The following is a 6,541-nucleotide window of genomic DNA, read 5'->3' as shown; positions in this document are numbered from 1 at the left end:
AACTTTCCTCCTACTACAGATGGACAAATCTATCAAGTTCGGTTCTCTCAGTTTCTCATTTTCCCAACCTTAAATTCAGTTCTCCACTTTTCCACAGCTATTTACTTCATTTAAAAAAATCTCATGGAAACTCCTGGTGGTGGTGGGAAATGCAGAGGGTGAAAATCACCCTCTGTGGGTCCTGCTCTGACCCAGCGCGCCAGCACTCACCCAGGGGCAGTGGGGTATGGCGGCTCCCTCAATATTATGGTGAGGGAATTGTCCCCTGCCCAGAAATATTGAGGGAGCTGGAGCCCCTTCTGCCCCCTATGGTTGGTGCCCCTGTAGCCAAGATGATGTTGGAGAGTTTGCTAGCTTCTGTGGGGAAGTGAGGACAATTTGGCCTAATGGACCTACTGTAAAAATAATAGTAGTGGTAATAGTAATGGTTCAAGACCTCAATTAAGGAGAAACGAGGCCTTTTACTATGAGATGGCAGAGTAGCTGTGGCAACAAAGTCCGGAGCTACCTTTCCTCTTGAATGAACAGGTTGTTGTTTTGACGGCCAAAAGGCGACGGCAAGGGCATGCTCATGAAAAGGAAAACGAGAGAAAGTGCCGGAGGAGCCAGCGAGGAACGAAGAAAGGAGGCCTTTGCGCTGGAAATACGCCTGTGTGGAAAAGGCCCAGCAGGCCAGAGCTACTGAAGGCATTTGCCACAGAGCTGGCATTTTGAAATCAAAATTGCTCTCATTCCCACCAGGTGGAGGGATAATAATAATAAAAAAGGATGTCTCTTTTCTTTTCTTTAAAAAGATAAATCTCTTCAACGGTCACCATTTTAAAAAAAGAAGAAGATATAATCCCTTCTCCCTCTTATTGACAAAGTAAAGTCCTGAATGATGAAGGGGTGGAATTATCCCTCACTATTTTCTACACACAATCTGGTGGCCTGGTGTGCTCTTGTACCTAGCAGGAATAATGATTCCTCCCCGAAGGGTGATTACACCCCTGATAATAAAAATGGTGACACGCCGTTGCGGGTAAGTCATGTCTCCATATTGCATTTCCTGCACTTCATTTCCTGTACAAAAAGGCTGTAGGAGGGGGAGGTTTTCCAAGTAAAATCTGTTGACTTAGGTTAGGAGAAGTAGAGATGGTAACCCTTTCTATTCTTGTCAGTGACAAGCTGTACACCTCCTTCACATCAGTTTATTTTTTATTTTTCCATTTTGTTTTTCCATTTTCTATTTTACATGTACAAGCGAAATAAAAACATAAACATAAAATCCCCTTTGCCCTCCCCCCCCTTGTGGATCTTAATATAATTTTCCCCTCTGCATCTCTTTCATAACTCTATTCTTATAAATCCTTTATCATTCCATAGTTCAAATTTTTACTACAAGTTTTCTGTCAATCTTATCAATGTAAGTAATTATTTACAATAGTTTTCCCCATTCTTTATTAAAGTCCGTCTCTTCCTGGTTTCTAATTCTTCCTGTAAGTTTTGCCATCTCGGCATAGTTCATCTGCCCGGATGGGTTTACTTCAAGTTATTACAAAGAAATGAGAGACACGTTGATGGCCCCGTTGACCAAAGTAATGAATAACATCTTAAAAGAAAAGGACATCCCAGGAACATGGAAAGAGGCATTTATTACAATAATACCAAAACAGGATTCGGACTTGACCCAAATTAAGAATTATAGACCCATATCGCTATTAAACACAGATTATAAAATCTTCACAGGAATTCTAGCAAAGAGATTAAAAAAGATATTAGTAAAAATTATACATAGAGACCAAGAAGGTTTCCTACCGGGCAGGCAATTAAGAAATAATATAAGAAATATAGTCAATGTTATAGAATACTTGTCCGATAGGTGTAACAAACCAGCAAGTTTAATATTCGTAGATGTGGAGAAAGCCTTCGATAACGTGATCTGGGAATTTATGTTGAGAAATTTGGAGGCTATGGAGGTGGATTCACATCAATTTAAACACACCATACTATCTCTCTCTCTCTCACACACACACACACACCAGTGCTTTTTTCCTTTAAAAATGTTTAGGGGTACTCTCATTTTGACTCAAGAAAATGGCCATTTTATAGTTCAAATCAGGGGAAATAAATACAGTAAATGGCCAAGTACAAAGTACAAAGATTCACAGAATGTTTAGGGGTATGCGTACCCCTGCGTATCCCCAGAAAAAAGCACTGCATATTCACGTTTTAAAAAGAAGTTAGTCATTGTCCTGGGGGGAAAAGAATGTGTTAATTTTGTTTTCTTATTTTACAGTCTTAAATTCAGTACTTCATATCTTGCAATATACACTTTAAGTCCTCATGAAAATTCATGAGCATTTTAGTGTGAATTTCTCTTCATATACACATTTTTATTAAGCAATGTTGCACAATATACACATTTTTGCAAAGCAAATGTCCCTAACAAAGTGCATATGTGTGTGTCATTTTCACCAAGATAGAGGTTTTTATGCGCATTTCTGTAAGCATTACTTAGCTGGATAACTGCTTTGCAAAATTCAGCGAAGTGCAAACTTCACAGAGCGGCTGTTCATGAATTTGTTTTGGAAACTCCAAACTGGGTAGGCTCATCTTTAAATGCAAACTGAAGCGAATTTCTTCCCCCATGCAAACACTGCCCCAAGGAAAGCTGTTTTTTAAAATAAAATAAAATCTTTATTCTGCATAATTTCGTTGGTTTCCTTTAGTCACAAGATGGGGCAAAAAAAATTGGCAGGGCATTTCAACCTGTCCCCCCTGCCCTCAGCTCCTACCTAGAATCCCCAAACATGGCTTTTGAGATATCACTGGGCATTATTACATTAAAAAAATACCTTCGTACAGTAAGCTAGTTTCTACACACACACTCATAGGCTCCATCTGCACTACACAGTGTTAACAGACCCATATCCCTTTCCTTGAGCTACAGTTCTCAGAGTGGTGTAACAATCAATCCATCTTCCCAGGGAAATCTGGAATTGGAGCTCTGTGAGGGGAAGAGGGGGTCCTGCAACCATTCTCTGTGCCTTTAACAAAGTACACTTCCCAGAAGCCTTTGGGAGGAAGCCATGTCTGTTTAAAGTGGTATGGAACTGCTTTAAATGTTGAGTGCAGATGGGGTCACAAACACACCCTCTGTCCTCCATTCATACAGTAAAGAGTCATCACTGCTCAAGGACCCATTCTCACCAGGCAAAAGCACTCAAGGGAGGTGTGAGGCAAGACCAGTAAGAGGTGTGGCTTGGAGACAGAAGGTGTGGCTGAGGAGGGGGCGTGGCTTGGACCCAAGGCCAGGAAGGGAGGCTTGATACATTTGGGCCTCAGAAATGAAGTCTCACACCCCCTGGGCTACAACTCTCATCGGTCCCAGCCAGCATGGCCAATTTAAGCTTGATGGGAGTTGTAGTCCAACAACTGCTAGAAGGCACCACATTGGTTACCCCTAGGGTAGACCAATCGTCTCACTGGTTATAAGGCAGCTTCTTCTGTGAGAAAACACAGTAGGAACCAAAGGGTAGTACGAGATTTAGGGCAGTGCAGGGGGTACAAAATTATTATTATTATTATTATTATTATTATTATTATTATTATTATTACTGTTTTTGTAATAATGTGTCATTTTAGCAAGCCTATTGAGAAGATCCATTAAAAAGCAACTGTACCAAAAGGAATTATAGCAAAAATAAGAAATAGTTGGGGGGCACCAATTTTTCCCCTCTCTCGGAGCACCATATTACCAAAGTCTGCCCCAGCAAGAGGAAATTAATTGCAGAAAGGTGAATGTTGCAGATATTAACCGTAGGCTCCTGCAAAAGCATCACCAACCCCCTAACAAGGAAACCTGGCGACTGAGAAGTTGGTGACGTCTGATTTTACCAGGGTATTTTACTAGGCTTTGCTAGCAAGTACCACAATAAACGGGCCTAGCCTTCGGAAGAAAATCTCAATGCTCTCTCTCTCTCTCTCTCTCTCTCTCTCTCTCCTTTCCTTCCAATGTTCTTTTAAGGCCAGGACCAAAACACAATCAATAAATGCAGAGATAAGAGAATTGCAGGCCGTGGTAGTGGTGGGTTTAGCAGAAGGTAAGTGTGGGGGCGGTTGCCATGCATGGGGCTGGTTTGTTTATGCGAACTTTAAATAATTCCTTTCTTTATCCCTGTTGAGCTTGTCCCCAGCGTGACGAAAATAAACGTGTCTCCTTGGCCTATTGTTTGGAAGCGGAGGGGGAAATATTGCGGTGACCGAGGGAGATACACGTAAGAGGCTGACCTTTAACTGTGGTACCTATAACCAATCTCATCAAATTAACGCACTGTATATTTTCCTTAATAATCTCTGATTAGGCTCAGGGTATGAGCGGACACGATCGCCCGCCATTGCTATGCAGCGGGAGGCCCTGCTTAGCACCGGCCAAGCGTTTGGGAATAAATGAGCAAAATGGTTTAATTTGATAGGGTTAGAATCCTGCAGGCTCTGGGACGAAAGGTCGCCAACAGCCTCGCTCGCGCTGAATATGCAGAAATAAAAAAAAGCAAATTGCTTACATCTGCTGGCAGGAGCAGGGAAAGCGATCTGATTGGACGGGCTGAGGGCTCTCCATCTCTTTTGGGTTAGAGAGAGGTTTTCAGAGCATCAAAAGCTCGTAATTGGAGTAATTCTGAATTAATGGACACACACACACTGGTTTGAGGCAGCTGGCTGTCGGCTGCTTCATGCTTAGGAATGCTTAGGGATGGGGACGAGGAGACTTAAACAAATAGACGCAAATTGTCCTTTATTTCAAGGAAATATCTCTGTGCCATTTGAATATTGTTGACTGTAACAAGCACTGTTGAAACGTGCACCCCACCCCCGTGCCAATTACCCCCCTTTTTTTTCTATCGTCAGGAAGAAGCCTACCCCACTTTCATGCCGGGGGGAAATGCAATTCTGCATTGTGTTGTGTTTGTTCTGGTGGCCGGATTTGGATATGTGAGCAAAAGATACAGGAAACTGTCTTATACTGAGTTGGAGCAATGCTCCATCTAGCCCAGTATTGCCTGCATGGACGGGCAGCAGCTCTTTGGGATTTCGGTTGGGGTCTCTCCCAACCCTGCTTGGACAGGCTGGGGATTAAACCTGGGCCCTTCTGGGTGTAAAACAGATGCTCTACCACTGAGCCACGACCGTTCCCCCTACTGATAGCTCAACTGATTAGAGCATGGTGCTGATAATGCCAAGGCTGCAGGTTCGATCCCCATATGGGACAGCTACATATTTCTGCAATTATCTTTGGGGTCCCTTCCAGGTCTACAATTCTATGATTCTATGATAGGATGAGAGACGGCAAAAAAGGTACAGGGCATTATCTGAGAGTGAGAGTGATTAAGGCTGATTACATCCTTATTCTGGAGTTGTACATGATCTTATGGAGCAGCTGGGCTCAGAGAAACCCCCGTTGCTTTCCAGAATAGCTGGAAGGCCTTGTGGATAAAAGAATGTGTATACCAGGGGGGCCCAACTCCCAAGAGAGTGCGATCTACTTTCAGAATTAAAATCTGGCAATGATCTACCCCCGTTTTTTTGGGGGGGGGGGTTCAGGTCAGAGTTGCTCAGCTTCTTTTAGGGAGGAAGAAAGACCCGCTTTTGTACAAATACTTTCTTAGGAGGGAAGTTCCATTTTGGGGGGAGTTAAAGGCAAGGGTCAAAGGGGAAAAAGTCACTCACAATATCGCTTTGAATGAAAACAGCCACAGAGAGAAAGTGCCATCTTCCCTTCCACTGATCAGGCAACAATGGAGGGCGGGGCAAGGGGGCGGGGCAGGAATCAGTTTTGACGACGCTGAGGAAAGGGAGCCAGAGATCGACTCGCGATCTACGAAAACCTCGCGGGGATCTACCAGTAGATCGTGATCAACCTGTTGGACATCCCTGGTGTACACCAACTGAAATAAATGAAGAAGGAGCTTCATATGTGAACCAGCCCTCCAAGTGTTCCTATTTCCCAGGGACAGTCCCGGAATTACGAAAACCATCCCGGCTTCTGATTTGATCCCGGAATGTCCCTATTTCCCCCACCAGCACATCCGCCAAGCTGAGGGAGGAGGATGAACTGATGCTTTTTCTGAGTAGTGGCAGCAGCCAGGTACAAATGCGGCTTTGAGGGAAAATCCTGTGGCTCTTCCATGGCTGCCACTGCCAGCTCATAGCAGCTACTGGAGAGCAGGCAGGGAGGAGGAGAGGCCACCACCGCCAAGGCCCCACCCCATGTGACAGGCCTGCTATGAGGGTCAGGCAGAGGGCAGGGCCACCCTGGGCAGGAAGAAAGGGGGAGCAGTGTGGAGCACAAAGAGTCTTGATTTCTTTAATTTAAAAAAAAAAAGTTTTGTGCATCTTGCGTCTGATCTTGCCCCTTTCTAAAATTTATTTATTGGTTTGTGTTTCTCCTTTTGTAAATCGACCAAAGTGTAAAGTAAAATGAAATTGGGATTAAAGGGTTTTCTAAGGGCGGTGGAGGGCATATAGGTTTGTGTGTATGTGTTTATATAGTATAGGCAAC

The 6,541-nt window shown here is 43.7% G+C and overlaps 1 long non-coding RNA gene across 1 annotated transcript; it reads left to right on the top strand.

The window, feature by feature from the left end:
• The first annotated feature begins 3,203 nt into the window (after nt 1-3,203).
• LOC309518629 lies at nt 3,204-4,228 on the top strand. The gene is made up of 3 exons (XR_014213571.1): nt 3,204-3,237; nt 4,010-4,085; nt 4,168-4,228. It is a non-coding gene; the product is annotated as an uncharacterized lncRNA (long non-coding RNA).
• The last annotated feature ends 2,313 nt before the right edge of the window (nt 4,229-6,541 follow it).

This window comes from Podarcis vaucheri (genome assembly GCF_965113315.1).
Source record: "Podarcis vaucheri genome assembly, chromosome: 14".
NCBI lineage: Eukaryota > Metazoa > Chordata > Lepidosauria > Squamata > Lacertidae > Podarcis > Podarcis vaucheri.
Note: the sequence above shows the minus strand (reverse complement) of the source record. Positions and strands in the feature narration are given on the sequence as shown.